The sequence below is a fragment of the Chlorocebus sabaeus genome, chromosome 1 (genome assembly GCF_047675955.1).
Source record: "Chlorocebus sabaeus isolate Y175 chromosome 1, mChlSab1.0.hap1, whole genome shotgun sequence".
In the NCBI taxonomy this organism is placed as follows: Eukaryota; Metazoa; Chordata; class Mammalia; order Primates; family Cercopithecidae; genus Chlorocebus; species Chlorocebus sabaeus.
The window spans coordinates 82,193,846-82,208,939 of NC_132904.1; the positions used below are offsets into that span (position 1 = coordinate 82,193,846).

Sequence of the window (15,094 nt, forward strand, 5' to 3'; positions counted from 1 at the left end):
ACTTTTTACTTACCAAAAGGGAGTTTCAGTAGACGCAACAAATGGTTAAAACAGCACTCTCCCAAAAAAAAGTTTAGAAAAATAAAACAATCTGATATTTTTTAATAATTATTCTTGATATTATTTAAACAATAAAAGAAATAGAGTTATACTGAAAGACCTTCCAATGAAAAATAGTGACTTAAATAAAACAAATAGAACTTCTAAAAAGGCATTAACATTTTTAAATCTCAACATATAGATTAATTAGCAAATTAGATATTGCTGAAGAAAAAATTATTACATGGGAAGATGGACTTAAGAAAACTACCCAAAATCCAATACAACAAAGAAATGGAAAATATAATGAGAGAATGAGGATTAAGGAGGATAGAATAAGAAACAGTCATCTGTCTATTTAAATAGGCATTCCAAGATAGAATAGGAAAGAGAAAATATTGAAGAGAAAATAGCTAAGAATTTGCGCAAAATGATTAAAAACATGATCAAATTCAAGAAACAAATCTCACACAAAAAAATAAAAAGAAATCCACACTGGATACATCATTGAGAAACTTCAGATAATTAAAGACAAAAATAAAATACTAAAAGCAACCTCAGAGAAATGATACATTGAATGCAACAGAAAAACAATTACATGGAGAATGCCCTAATTATAATTTAATTTATTCACAAATATTTATTGAATGCCAGGCACTGTTTTAGTTCCTGAGGATATAGCAGTGAACAAAACAGACAAAAATTCTTGCCTTAGTGGAGCCTATATACTGGTGATAGGAATAGAATAATATCTGCAAACAACAAATATTAAACAAATGTGAATTCTAAATTCACTTTTTTCTTTCATTCAATAAATACTTATTAGGTACCTTTTATGTGCCAAACACTGTTTTAGATGTTGTGACACATTAATGAAAAAGGGGACAAAAATTTCTAACTTCATTAAGCTTATATCATATGTAAATATATAAATAATAGACATAAAAATAGTTTTTAAATTATCATGTTGGACTATAATAAGTGCTTTTTTTTTTTTTTTTTTTTTTTTTGGAGGTACGCAACATCATGCCTGGCTAATCTTTCTGTATTTTTGGTAGAAATGGAGTTTCACCATGTTGGCCAGGCTGCTGTCGAACTGCTTACCTCAAGTGATTCACCCGCCTCAGCCTCCCCAAGTGCTGGGATTATAGGCACGAGCCACCATACCTGGCAATAAGTGCTATTTTTTGAAGTTGAGTACAGTAAGGAGGGTGAAGAGCTGCTAGCAGTTGGAGTTGAGGCTACAAGAGGTTGTAATTTTAAATAAGTTAAAAATTAAGACTTACGAAGAAGGTAACTTTTGAGTAAGGACTTGAAGGACTTCCAGCTAAACTGCATTGAAGAATAAAATAACTACATTTGCAGATGAAAAACTGATATTAATAGACTCTTACTGAAAGTGACTAAATGATGTGTGGAAGAAATTACATACAAAGGAGTGGAATATAAAATGCAATGTTTATAATCAATATTCGTTTCATGTACACATTATACATGTATAAAATTATCTATATAACAGATCACACTCATCTCTCAACAAATACTAAACACCAAGAATAAGTGTACAGAATATAAAGCAATAAAATTGGAGAACAAAAGTAGAAAGAAAATCAATTTAAGAATTACATTTAATTTCTACATAAAAATTGCGTTACATTCAGCATCTTCTACTTGCTAAAAAATATGTTAATAAAAATTATACTGCTAAATATTCATAGTTTAAGTTTCCATTTTATATGGATATATACAATATTTAGAAAGTAACAGCATGACATATAAAAATATGTAGGTTGCAGATAAAGTAGTACTTACCAGGAAAAGTTATAGCCAAAAAGTATGTATTTGAGAAGAAAAAATACTAAAAACTTCTATTCAAGATCTCAACTCAAGAAGTCTTTAAAATCACAATAGAGTAAAATAAAAGAAAGTAGAAGAAAAAAATAATAATAATGGGAATCATATTTAATAAAATAGAAATCAAAGAATAGTAAAAAGCAAATTAACAAAAAAATGGGTCTTTGAAAACAATAGTTGTCATCAAAATTCTGATAGTATTGAACATAAAAAATATTAGAGAAAATAAAATAATATTAAAAATGAAAAATAAACAATTACAAGTAGAGATTTAAAAACCGTAAGAGAATATTATGAACTAACTTAAGCCAAGAAATTTGAAAACAGACAGACTGGGCATGTTCCTGGAAAAAATATAATTAAAATTGCCTTTGCAAAGATTGTGACAGTGAAAGAAGTCTAGCATAGCTGACTCCATTTGATTCTAACCTCACAAGCTGGCTGTCCTCACTCATTCTTAAGTATAGGCTAAGCTAACCATGGGAAGAATTTAGTTCATAGCTTGGCTTTGAAGGAAGGAAGACAACAGTCCCTCCCTAAAACTAACCCTCTCCTTGCTCAAGGACCAAAACTTCTTTGTAAAACTAACGAAAGCCCACGAGATTAGGACTGGCGGGAGCTGAACTCTGCTAAGATGTAGACACAGTTTGACTTTCTATGATCATTTATTGCACCAGAGGTCACAAGATTTGCAACTTCCCCAATTGTTCCTATAGGTAACATCATTATTTAGAACCTAAGGCTGGTCTTTGAGATTTTTTTTTCAGACTTTTGCATCCTGACAACCAACTGACTCCACCTGGACCTGTGAATCATGACTCAACCAGTCCCATGGCTCCCATCCAGAGGCTGACAGTGCACAAGGATCATTTTTCCACACACATATGATTTAACTTTTAACCAGTCTGCGGCACCCATTCCTTAGCCCCTCTGCCCACCAAAGTATCCTTGAAAAACCTAACCTCTAAGCCTTTGCGGAGATAGAGTTGAGTAATAACTCCTGTCCTCCCACTTGGCTGCCTCATGATAATTAAACTCTACTACAATAACACTGTCTCAAGTGCATTGGGTTTGTCTGCGCAGTGGACAAGAAGAACCCATCAGGCAATTACATAATTTACTTAAACTGACTAAAACTAAATATACTACTTAAATAGATCTATAACCATTTAAGATATTGAATCAGAAGCAATAAAATTGACCTACAGAAAAAAAAACACCATGCACAGATAGTTTCACAAAAAACTTTTACTACACCTTCAGACAACTGAGATCCCCTATCTTATACAAAATGTTACAGGGAGTAGAATTCTTTATAAAGCTCATGTAACCTCAATGCAATAACTTTATAAAACCTTGACCTTCACATTGTTGAGGTGCAGAGAATGATACCCCAACATACAGTGCTTTGGCACACTGACCACTCCTAATTAAAAGAAATCAGAAGGCCTTAGAAGCTGCCTAATTTTCTAAGCATCTTTTGTTTTTTCCCACCCACCTACAAGTACAAGGAGGGACTGTCTCTGGAATTTTGTCTGACGAAAGAAACTTCTTTCCAAAAGATAAGCAATTGTCTTACTGAATAACCAGAAAAAAATTAACCACTGGAGAAGAGACTAACAGTCACCACCATACCCAGAGAAACTTTTCATCTGTTCCATGGAGTAACTCCAAGAGATTATCTAGGGAACTCTATCTGCATAATAAGACAACCTTTGTTCACAGGCCCCTCATTTTTCTGCCACTTCCCTCAGAGATGAGAGAAACTTTGCTCCAGGCAAGTGTCCTTTAGGTTTATTTATTTCCCCTGAAAGTTATTCACTATTTCATCACAATTGTCTACACCTCCCATTTCTCTTCTGCCCTGGGAAGAAGGTATTTGAGCCTCAACCATCTGGCCCCTCTTTGAATTTTACATCTGTGGGGATTCTCATGTTCATGTATACATAAATAAATTTGTAAGCCTTTTTTTATTGATCTATTGTCAGTCATTTCAGTAAACCTTTATAGAGGGTGGAAGGGAAGCTTTCCCTCCACCTATACAACATAAAGATGAGATTTATGTTGAGATATTGTTGAAACTGGCATTATATGGTTATCTAATACAATGTTCTAGGAATCAAATACAAGAAGTCTACTCCATCCCGGCTGACGCTGGACAACAAAGATGGCGGCAGGAACCAGCAATTACTGGGAAGATCTCAGGAAACAGGCTGGACAACTGGAAAATGAACTTGACCTAGAAACTAGTTTCCTTCAGCAAACTATGTACAAGTTACAGTCATAGCAGTACCCGAGATGGAAGATGCAACAGGTATAGTTCTGATACAACACCCCTTTTAAATGGATCAAGCCAAGACAGAATGTTTGAGACAATAGCGATTGAGATTGAACAACTTTTGGCAAGGCTTACAGGGGTAAACGATAAAATGATAGAATATACCAACAGTGCAGGTGTCCCCTCCTTGAATGCGGCCCTGATGCATACATTACAGCGTCTTAGAGACATATTGCAGGATTATACACATGAATTCCATAAAACCAAAGCAAACTTTATGGCAATACAGGAAAGCGAGAATCTCATGGGATCAGTACGAAAAGATATTGAATCATATAAAAGTGGGACTGGAGTAAACAGCAGAAGAACTGTGCTATTTTTGAAAGAACATGACCACCTTCAAAACTCAGATCGTCTGATAGAAGAGACAATAAGCATTGCTATGGCAACAAAAGAAAATATGACTTCACAGACAGGAATGTTGAAGTCAGTTCACAGCAAAATGAACACTTTGGCCAATCGTTTTCCTGCTGTAAACAGCCTGATCAAGAGGATCAACCTGAGGAAGTGTAGGGACTCGCTCATCCTAGGGGGTGTTATTGGGATCTGTACCATCTTGTTGCTGCTGTATGCGTTCCATTGATGGGAGATCTGCAGGGACTCTTGACAACCACCAGTTTCATGCCCTGGTCTGGAATAAGGAAACGTCCAAGGGAGAAGTCGACTGTCTTGATAATTAGCCTGACCAGCAGGATGAATGTGAGGCTAACAGTGATGGACTCTGTGACATGGTCAGGTTGAGCTGAAGCTACAATTTTTCTGCACTGTCTTTTCTAACACATTTTTCTGTTTTTAATTAAAAAACACCAAAACAGTTTTCAGTTGCTTTTGTCTCCTAGGAGGCAAGTAAACCAATCAAAAACAGAGTTTTCTGTGTTTCCGTGATAGTGTTGAAGTCTGATGACAAACCAGGTCTTACAGCTGGGCTCTTCAGAAAACCAGGTTTCTACATCCAAAGACTGCTTTTCTTTTAGCTACCAGATTGGATTGTGAATAAAAATAATTCTTGTCCTCTTATTTTACACTCATAATGAGAAATTGCAAGTTCTTTCCTGATAATCTGTGCTATAGATTTCTACTCTGCGTCCTCAACTCTGTTGATATTTAAGGAAAATTCTGTTTTCCATAGATTCTTTGAGATGCTATTGGACCAACTTCAGCACGTTTGAGATTATCTGAAATAGAGATCACTGTAAAACTGTCTTTTTTTCCTTTTAAATTACAAGTACACTGGGGTTAATTGTATTGCTGGAAAAACATCAAGAATGACAGTCTCGTATTTAAGACACCAGTCATTGTTTCCATTTTTAAAAAATTCTTCCCTTGGATTAATATTTTCTACTGAAAAGAAGTGAAATCTCAGTTCCACTAGGATAAAAGAAACGAATTGCCAGTGTCTGTCAGTGCCCCCACTGCTCCTCATCATACCAGCATTGACACTGGTAACTGAGGAAAGGGACTGCTCAGTTTCTAATGTGATCTATTCAAAAAGCCACATATAAAAAGGCACTGAGGGCTCACTGTCCAGAGAATTCCATTTGTAAATGCTCCACAATGTATGGGCAAAAGTTTAAGGACTACTGCCTAATGTACCAGGAGTTCCATGTTCTGTGAAAATCTGTTCATTCCAAATCTGTTAAGCATTTCCAAACATCTAGACAATGGTTTCACTGTTGAGGGTGCATGTGGCAGAATCTGTCTCTCTCTGCACCTGTCTTCTGTTACCATCCCTGGACAGTGACAGATTTTAAACCAGCCACCAGAATTATTTTCAAGTTAAAAATTTCTTAATTTCTGTAAATTCATGACTTGTCTTACTGAACTACAACCTGGCTTGTTGACTTCCAGCATCTACACTGCTGCTCTTCACCATTGGAATTCACTGTGGTATTCATAGTATTGGCTTCAGTCCAAGCTACAGGGAATAAAAGGATATCAGCATGTAGTTCTCAGCTACATCATGGTATATAGATGCTGTTATTCAGGTGAACTTGCTCATGGGTGGACTAACACCTGGTTAGGTACAGAGACTGAGAAGTTTTTCATTCTGGTGTCAAAGTTTTGTTACATTATGGGTGTGAAAGGCATTTGATATATTTTTCTTAACTATGGAGTTTATTTTTCTAAATATGAGTTGATTGTTCATCGATTCAGGGTACCCTTAAAAGAAAAGTTTTCCCATTGTGAACCTTAAAGGATCAGGGAAGTAAGTTCACTGATTAAATTCTCTGTTGGGAGAACAAAACTTTTCTCCCCTGACACTTTATTATCTTTGATTTTTCAAAGGGCCTTGATTGGTGGTTGTGTCTCATTTAGAATTTATGAGGCTTGCCGGGCGCGGTGGCTCACGCCTGTAATCCCAGCACTTTGGGAGGCCGAGGCGGGCAGATCACGAGGTCAGGAGATCGAGACCATCCTGGCTAACATGGTGAAACCCCGTCTCTACTAAAAATGCAAAAAATTAGCCGGGCGAGGTGGCGGGCGCCTGTAGTCCCGGCTGCCCGGGAGGCTGAGGCAGGAGAATGGCGTGAACCCGGGAGGCGGAGCTTGCAGTGAGCCGAGATGGCGCCACTGCACTCCAGCCTGGGCGACTGAGCCAGACTCCGTCTCAAAAAAAAAAAAAAAAAAAGAATTTATGAGACTTTGCTATGTAGTTGGCATTTATAAAATCTGAAGTATCATAAATAAAGTTATTTATTTAATTATTAAAAAAAGAAGAAGTCTACTCATTCCGTGTTTACTATTACAGTTACATAAAATCTCATTATGTAATCTACTTCATTTGAAATTTGGATGGAAAGCTTAAGCACCTCAATGGTTTAGTGCCCTCCCTCCTCTGTTAATGCTCACCCACTGACTCTAGGACCCTGCAACTAACTTTGAAAGCCACTAGAATTGATTAAAATTACTTTTAAATGGATTATATTGTGGTTTCTTCATAATTGATAACTTTCCTTGGACATACCCAAGACTATCATAAAGGCATTATATCAAACAAACCTTTTCTTTATAAAGTCAACTATTATTTTGCATGTATTCTTCTAGTGTTTACAAATTAATTTAATTTTATAAATATATCACAAAGCCTTTTGACTGTAAAGTGTTTCTTCAGATTAATAGAGGTTTGTATAAGTTTTTATATAACTAATGTACTTATTAAGATCATTTTCTTAAAATCCAAAAGCCTAAGGGAATCGAAGCACAGATGTGGCAGCAGATGTAATGAATTGGACAAATATTTTAAGCCCACCTATGTTCACCAGGTAATCAGAATGACAGTAATAGCAAAATGCCTCACATCTCACAGTAGGGCCTACAGAATTTTTCTTTAGACTAACTTCAATCAAAGCCTCACTACAAAGTTCATTCTCTCTTCCAGTTATCTAAATATAGAGATGGAAAAAAAATATGTCATTAGATGATTAAATTTCTGTGATATTTGTCTCTTGAAAAGTAAGTTTGAGAAAGTCCTAACCAGAGCAATCAGGCAAGAGGAAGAAATAAAAGGCATCCAAATAGGAAAATAAGTCATTATCTCTCTTCACTGATTATATGATTCCATATCTAGAAAACTCTAAAGACTCTACTAAGAAGCACCTGGAACTGATAAACAACTTCATGAAAGTTTCAGGATACAAATTCAATGTACAAAAATCAGTAGCATTTCCATGCTGAGAATAGTAATAATAATAACCAAGCTGAGAAACAAATCAAGAACTCAGTCCCCTTTACAATAACCACACACACATAAATAAAATACCTAGGACTACATCTAACCAACGTGGTGAAAGATCTCTTCAAGGAAAACTACAAAACACTGCTGAAGAAAATTATAGATGGCACAAATAAACGGAAAAACATTCCTGCTCATGAACTGGAAAAATCAATATTGTCAAAATGGCCATACTGCCCAAAGAAATATACAGATTCAATACTATGCCCATCAAACTACCAACATCATTTTTCATATAATTAGATAAAACTATCCTAAAATTCATACAGAACCAAAAAAGAGTCTGAACAGCCAATGGAATCCTAAACAAAAAGAACAACGCCAGAGGCATCACATTACCCGACCTCAGACTATACCGTAAAGCTACAGTACCAAAACACCATGTTAATGGTTTAAGAACAGACACATAGACTACTGGAACAGAATAGAGAACTCAGAAATAAAGCCACACACCTACAGCCATCTGATCTTTGACAAAGTCAGCAAAAACAAGCAATGGAGAAAGGGCTTCCTATTCAATAAATAGTGCCGGCATAGCTGGCTAGCTATATGCAGAAGAATGAACATAGACCCCTACCTTTCACCATACACAAAAATTAACTAAAGATGAATTAAAGATTTAAATGTAAGACCTCAAATTGGATAAAAATCCTAAAAGAAAACTGAGGAAACACCATTTTAATCATTGGCCTTGTGTAAGAATTTATGACTAAGTCCTCAAAAGTAATTGCAACAAAAACAAAAATAGACAAGAGGGACCTAATTAGACTAAAGAGCTTCTGCACAGCAAAAGAAACTACCAACAGAGTAAACAGACAACTTACAGAATGGGAGAAAATATTCACAAACTATGCATCCAACAAAGGTTTAATATCCTGAATCTGTAAGGAACTTAATTCAACAAACAAAAAACCAATAATCCCATTAAGAAACAGACAAAGACATGAACAGGCACTTCTCAAAAGAAGACATACAAGTGGCCAACAAACATATGAAACATGCTCAATATCACTAATGATCAGAGAAATGCAAATCAAAACCACAATGGGATGCTATCTCACACTAGTCAGAATGGCTATTTTTAAAATGTCAAAAAGCAATAGATGTTGGCAAGGCTGTGGAGAAAAGGGAATGCTTATACACTGTTTACGGTGCAAATTAGTTTAGCAGTTTGGAGATTTCTCAAAGATCTTAAAACAGAACCACCATTCGACCCAGCAATCCCATTACTGAGTATATATCCAAAAGAAAATAAATTGTTATACCAAAAAGATACCTGCATTCATATGCTCATTGCAGAGCTATTTAAAATAGCAAAGACACAGAATCAACATAGATGCCCATCAATAGTGGACTGGATAAAGACAATGTGGTATATATACACCATGGAATACTATGCAGCCATGAAAAAGAAAGAAATCATGTCCTTTGCAGTAACATGGATGGAGCTGAAGGCCATTATCCTAAGCAAATTAATACAGGAGCAGAAAACCAAATACCCCATGTTCTCACTTACACATGGAAGCTGAATATTGGATACTCATGGGCATAAAGATGGCCACAATAGACATTAGAGACTACTGTAAGGAGGTAAGGGGTAGGGCAAGGGTTGAAAACTAACTATTGGATACTATGCTCAATTCCTGGGTGACAGGATCCATCATACCTCACACCTCAGCATCACACAATATACTCAGGTAACAAACCTGCATATGTACCACCTGAATCTAAAATACAAATTGAAAATTTTTTTTAAACAAGAAGCTAAAACTAAAGTGCAGAACTAAAGGGAAGAAACACCTACAGCATGCAAGCTGTGAGAAGCCCTGAAATTCAATTTAGAAATATATAGTGGTGATATCATGAAATGAATTGTCAAAATGGAATATAGGGTTCCAAAAAGAATCCATTGAGTTCACATAACATATGGATTCCATTATTTTTCATTTATTTATTTATTTTTGAGTCAGCGTCTCACTCTGTTGCCCAGGCTGGAGTGCAATGGCATGATCTCGGCTCACTGCAACCTCTGCTTCCTGGGTTCAAGTGATTCTCCTGTCTCAGCCTCCTGAGTAGCTGAGACTACAGGTGCCCGCCACCACACCCAGCTAATTTTTATATTTTTAATAGAGATGGGGTTTCACCATGTTGGCCAGGATTCTCTCGATCTCTTTTTTTTTTTTTTTTTTAAATTATACTTTAAGTTCTAGGGTACATGTGCATAATGTGCAGGTTTGTTACATATGTATACTTGTGTGATGTTGGTGTGCTGCACCCATCAACTTGTCAGCACCCATCAACTCGTCATTTACATCAGGTATAACTCCCAATGCAATCCCTCCCCTCTCCCCCCTCCCCATGATAGGCCCTGGTGTGTGATGTTCCCCTGCCCGAGTCCAAGTGATCTCATTGTTCAGTTCCCACCTATGAGTGAGAACATGTGATGTTTGGTTTTCTGTTCTTGTGATAGTTTGCTAAGAATGATGGTTTCCAGCTGCATCCATGTCCCTACAAAGGACACAAACTCATCCTTTTTTATGGCTGCATAGTATTTCATGGTGTATATGTGCCACATTTTCTTAATCCAGTCTGTCACTGATGGACATTTGGGTTGATTCCAAGTCTTTGCTATAGTGAATAGTGCCGCAATAAACATACGGGTGCATGTGTCTTTATAGCAGCATGATTTAGAATCCTTTGGGTATATACCCAGTAATGGGATGGCTGGGTCATATGGTACTTCTGGTTCTAGATCTTTGAGGAATCGTCATACTGTTTTCCATAATGGTTGAACTAGTTTACAATCCCACTAACAGTGTAAAAGTGCTCCTATTTCTCCACGTCCTCTGCAGCACCTGTTGTTTCCTGACTTTTTAATGATCGCCATTCTAACTGGTGTGAGATGGTATCTCATTGTGGTTTTGATTTGCAATTCTCTGATGGCCAGTGATGATGAGCATTTTTTCATGTGTCTGTTGGCTGTATGAATGTCTTCTTTTGAGAAATGTCTGTTCATATCCTTTGCCCACTTTTTGATGGGGCTGTTTGTTTTTTTCTTGTAAATTTGTTTGAGTTCTTTGTAGGTTCTGGATATTAGCCCTTTGTCAGATGAGTAGATTGCAAAAATTTTCTCCCATTCTGTAGGTTGCCTGTTCACTCTGATGGTAGTTTCTTTTGCTGTGCAGAAGCTCTTTAGTTTAATGAGATCCCATTTGTCAATTCTGGCTTTTGCTGCCGTTGCTTTTGGTGTTTTAGACATGAAGTCTTTGCCCATGCCTATGTCCTGAATGGTACTACCTAGGTTTTCTTCTAGGATTTTTATAGTATTAGGTCTAACATTTAAGTCTCTAATCCATCTTGAATTAATTTTCATATAAGGAGTAAGGAAAGGATACAGTTTCAGCTTTCTACTTATGGCTAGCCAATTTTCCCAGCACCATTTATTAAATAGGGAATCCTTTCCCCATTTCTTGTTTCTCTCAGGTTTGTCAAAGATCAGATGGCTGTAGATGTGTGGTATTATTTCTGAGGACTCTGTTCTGTTCCATTGGTCTATATCTCTGTTTTGGTACCAGTACCATGCTGTTTTGGTTACTGTAGCCTTGTAGTATAGTTTGAAGTCAGGTAGCGTGATGCCTCCAGCTTTGTTCTTCTGACTTAGGATTGTCTTGGAGATGCAGGCTCTTTTTTGGTTCCATAGGAACTTTAAAGCAGTTTTTTCCAATTCTGTGAAGAAGCTCATTGGTAGCTTGATGGGGATGGCATTGAATCTATAAATAACCTTGGGCAGTATGGCCATTTTCACGATATTGATTCTTCCTATCCATGAGCATGGTATGTTCTTCCATTTGTTTGTGTCCTCTTTGATTTCACTGAGCAGTGGTTTGTAGTTCTCCTTGAGGAGGTCCTTTACATCGCTTGTAAGTTGGATTCCTAGATATTTTATTCTCTTTGAAGCAATTGTGAATGGAAGTTCACTCATGATTTGGCTCTCTGTTTGTCTGTTACTGGTGTATAAGAATGCTTGTGATTTTTGCACATTTATTTTGTATCCTGAGACTTTGCTGAAGTTGCTTATCAGCTTAAGATTTTGGGCTGAGACAATGGGGTTCTCTAAATATACAATCATGTCATCTGCAAACAGGGATAATTTGACTTCTTTTTTTCCTAACTGAATACCCTTGATTTCTTTCTCTTGCCTGATTGCCATAGCCAGAACTTCCAACACTATGTTGAATAGGAGTGGTGAGAGAGGGCATCCCTGTCTTGTGCCAGTTTTCAAAGGGAATTCTTCCAGTTTTTGCCCATTCAGTATGATATTGGCTGTGGGTTTGTCATAAATAGCTCTCATTCTTTTGAGGTACGTTCCATCGATACCGAATTTATTGAGCGTTTTTAGCATGAAGGGCTGTTGAATTTTGTCAAAAGCCTTTTCTGCATCTATTGAGACAATCAAGTGGTTCTTGTCTTTGGTTCTGTTTATATGCTGGATTATGTTTATTGATTTGCGAATGTTGAACCAGCCTTGCATCCCAGGGATGAAGCCCGCTTGATCATGGTGGATAAGCTTTTTGATGTGCTGTTGAATCCGGTTTGCCAGTATTTTATTGAGGATTTTTGCATCGATGTTCATCAGGGATATTGGTCTAAAATTCTCTTTTTTTGTTGTGTCTCTGCCAGGCTTTGGTATCAGGATGATGTTGGCCTCATAAAATGAGTTAGGGAGGATTCCCTCTTCTTCTATTGATTGGAATAGTTTCAGAAGGAATGGTACCAGCTCCTCCTTGTACGTCTGGGACAATTCAGCTGTGATCCATCTGGTCCTGGACTTTTTTTCGTTGGTAGGCTATTAATTATTGCCTCAATTTCAGAGCCTGCTATTGGTCTATTCAGGGATTCAACTTCTTCCTGGTTTAGTCTTGGAAGAGTGTAAGTGTCCAGGAAATTATCCATTTCTTCTAGATTTTCTAGTTTATTTGCATAGAGGTGTTTATAGTATTCTCTGATGGTAGTTTGTATTTCTGTGGGGTCGGTGGTGATATCCCCTTTATCATTTTTTATTGTGTCTATTTGATTCTTCTCTATTTTCTTCTTTATTAGTCTTGCTAGTGGTCTGTCAATTTTGTTGATCTTTTCAAAAAACCAACTCCTGGATTCATTAATTTTTTGGAGGGATTTTTGTGTCTCTATCTCCTTCAGTTCTGCTCTGATCTTAGTTATTTCTTGCCTTCTGCTAGCTTTCGAATGTGTTTGCTCTTGCTTCTCTAGTTCTTTGAATTGTGATGTTAGAGTGTCAATTTTGGATCTGTCCTGCTTTCTCTTGTGGGCATTTAGTGCTATAAATTTCCCTCTACACACTGCTTTAAATGTGTCCCAGAGATTCTGGTATGTTGTTTCTTTGTTCTCATTGGTTTCAAAGAACATCTTTATTTCTGCCTTCATTTCGTTATGTACCCAATAGTCATTCAGGAGCAGGTTGTTCAGTTTCCATGTAGTTGAGTGGTCTTGATTGAGTTTCTTAATCCTGAGTTCTAGTTTGATTGCACTGTGGTCTGAGAGACAGTTTGTTATAATTTCTGTTCTTGTACATTTGCTGAGGAGTGCTTCACTTCCAATTATGTGGCCAATTTTGGAATAATTGCGATGTGGTGCTGAGAAGAATGTATATTCTGTTGATTTGGGGTGGAGAGTTCTATAGATGTCTATTAGGTGTGCTTGCTGCAGAGATGAGTTCAACTCCTGGATATCCTTGTTAACTTTCTGTCTCGTTGATCTGTCTAATGTTGACAGTGGAGTGTTGAAGTCTCCCATTATTATTGTATGGGAGTCTAAGTCTCTTTGTAAGTCTCTAAGGACTTGCTTTATGAATCTGGGTGCTCCTGTATTGGGTGCATATATATTTAGGATAGTTAGCTCTTCCTGTTGAATTTATCCCTTTACCATTATGTAATGGCCTTCTTTGTCTCTGTTGATCTTTGATGGTTTAAAGTCTATGTTATCAGAGACTAGTATTGCAATCCCTGCTTTTTTTTGTTCTCCATTTGCTTGGTAAATCTTCCTCCATCCCTTTATTTTGAGCCTATGTATGTCTCTGCATGTGAGATGGGTCTCCTGAATACAGCAGACTGATGGGTCTTGACTCTTTATCCAGTTTGCCAGTCTGTGTCTTTTAATTGGAGCATTTAGTCCATTTACATTTAAGGTTAATATTGTTATGTGTGAACTTGATCCTGCCATTATGATATTAACTGGTTATTTTGCTCATTAGTTGATGCAGTTTCTTCCTAGCCTCGATGGTCTTTACATTTTGGCATGTTTTTGCAATGGCTGGTACCGGTTGTTCCTTTCCATGTTTAGTGCTTCCTTCAGGGTCTCTTGTAAGGCAGGCCTAGTGGTGACAAAATCTCTAAGCATTTGCTTATCTGTAAAGGATTTTATTTCTCCTTCACTTATGAAACTTAGTTTGGCTGGATATGAAATTCTGGGTTTAAAATTCTTTTCTTTAAGAATGTTGAATATTGGCCCCCACTCTCTTCTGGCTTGTAGAGTTTCTGCTGAGAGATCTGCTGTTAGTCTGATGGGCTTCCCTTTGTAGGTAACCCGACTTTTCTCTCTGGCTGCCCTTAAGATTTTTTCCTTCATTTCAACTTTGGTGAATCTGGCAATTATGTGTCTTGGAGTTGCTCTTCTCGAGGAGTATCTTTGTGGCGTTCTCTGTATTTCCTGAATTTGAATGTTGGCCTGCCCTACTAGGTTGGGGAAGTTCTCCTGGATGATATCCTGAAGAGTGTTTTCCAACTTGGTTCCATTTTCCCCCTCACTTTCAGGCACCCCAATCAGACGTAGATTTGGTCTTTTTACATAATCCCGTACTTCTTGCAGGCTTTGTTCATTTCTTTTTCTTCTTTTTTCTTTTGGTTTCTCCTCTCGCTTCATTTCATTCATTTGATCCTCAATCGCTGATACTCTTTCTTCCAGTTGATTGAGTCGGTTACTGAAGCTTGTGCATTTGTCACGTATTTCTCGTGTCATGGTTTTCATCTCTTTCATTTCGTTTATGACCTTCTCTGCCTTAATTACTCTAGCTATCAATTCTTCCACTTTTTTTTCAAGATTTTTAGTTTCTTTGT

At 37.0% G+C, this 15,094-nt stretch overlaps 1 protein-coding gene and 1 pseudogene across 6 annotated transcripts in view; one reads left to right on the forward strand and one right to left on the reverse strand.

Annotated features, from left to right (window-relative positions):
- DLG2 (discs large MAGUK scaffold protein 2) overlaps positions 1 to 15,094 on the reverse strand; it is a 2,222,296-nt gene that overhangs the window by 2,132,120 nt on the left and 75,082 nt on the right. The gene's annotated exons all lie outside the window — the stretch shown is intronic.
- On the forward strand, positions 2,232 to 6,806 carry LOC140712590 (Golgi SNAP receptor complex member 1 pseudogene; annotated as a pseudogene).